General features: G+C 46.8%; 1 non-coding gene across 1 annotated transcript; it reads left to right on the top strand.

Moving 5' to 3' along the window:
• The first annotated feature begins 211 nt into the window (after positions 1-211).
• Positions 212-293, top strand: trnas-gcu (transfer RNA serine (anticodon GCU)). Its single transcript has one exon. It is a non-coding gene; the product is annotated as a tRNA-Ser (tRNA).
• Positions 294-1365: the final 1072 nt, after the last annotated feature.

The raw sequence follows: 1365 nt of genomic DNA, 5'->3' as shown, positions 1-1365 counted from the left end.
GGTGTCGCGCAAAAACATCCGATACAACTATTACTGTGATGGCGGTAAATCGATCACTGTTCAACTGCTGAGAAGGCAGCGATTCTCACCACTATACCACGATCGCTGCATTTTCAATATTGAACACCAGGATGAATAGAACGAGGCAGATATAATCCATCTGTTCATGGGTCCAAAATGAACTAAGACGTATAGACGCATGAGTTTGCGGGACGGGGTAGCCGAGTGGTTAAGGCGATGGACTGCTAATCCATTGTGCTCTGCACGCGTAGGTTCGAATCCCATCCTCGTCGATTTTTCATCCACCGTTTCTCGAAAGTGGGACTCATTTTTCAAAGATACATCTGCAATCACTGATGTGACAAAGTTGTCATCCCGGATTGCATCGAGTTGGGTGAGAGGAGGGACGAACGGAGGCAAGTGTGTTTGTGGTTTAACCGCTCAATGCCACCAGTTCTTCTTCGGTTACCAACAGTACAGTCGAGGTTACAGACCTTGCGAGTCTGCCCCGCAATTCTATCATCGTTGATATGTTCCTCATCTGCTATCTACAATGTTACAGGTGAAGAGGTCGATTGCGATATCAGCCAGCGCACCTCATCCCGAGAACACATGACCTCGGAGCGGAAGTAGGCAATTTAGCCTCCTGAGCCTAACACCGTCCATGTGATCTTGGCTGATCCCATCGTGGCCTCAACTCCACCGTCCTGCCCGCTCTCCTTATTGGTAAGGAGTTGAAACTGCGTTTCCTGCATCCAACGCAATGTGGGGTTGCGAATTCCACAGAATCACAAGCATTTGGTACACGTAGTTCTTCCTCAAATCGGTTTTAAATTTGCGATCTCTTATAGTCAGATCATGACCTCTGGTTTTAGAATGACCCACAAGAGGAAGCATCAACGCCACGTCTACTTTATCCATACAATCTGACATCTTATACATCTCAATTAAATAATGGCGCATAAATACTGAGTGAAAAGCTGTTGGCCACTGTTCCACAGTTTGAAACTAACGATGTGGCGCAAGAACATCCAATCCAACTATTACTGCGAAGGCCAGGAATCGAACCCGACTCAACTGCTTTTGGTCAATATAGTTCAGATATTTTACTTTCGTGATGAATGGTTGTTCTGTGAAGGTGATGTGATTTCTTCTGTAATGTTGTTCTGATGAGAAAGTGGGGAGTGACTGGAATCACCTTCATAGAAGGAAGTTCGGGGCGGCAGTTTCACCTCTCTGGGAACATTGATCAACCTGTTACTGATTTCATCAAACTTTGCCTCAAGTCCGACCCCGAAGAGAGTCAATCACGAGCAGAGTGGCGCCGTGGGAGCGTGCTAGGCCCAGAGGTCGATGGATCGATAC

Source organism: Scyliorhinus torazame, chromosome 24 (assembly GCF_047496885.1).
Source record: "Scyliorhinus torazame isolate Kashiwa2021f chromosome 24, sScyTor2.1, whole genome shotgun sequence".
NCBI classification, from domain to species: domain Eukaryota; kingdom Metazoa; phylum Chordata; class Chondrichthyes; order Carcharhiniformes; family Scyliorhinidae; genus Scyliorhinus; species Scyliorhinus torazame.
The sequence above is the reverse complement of the archived record's forward strand: the minus strand, read 5'-3'. Positions and strand labels throughout refer to the sequence as shown.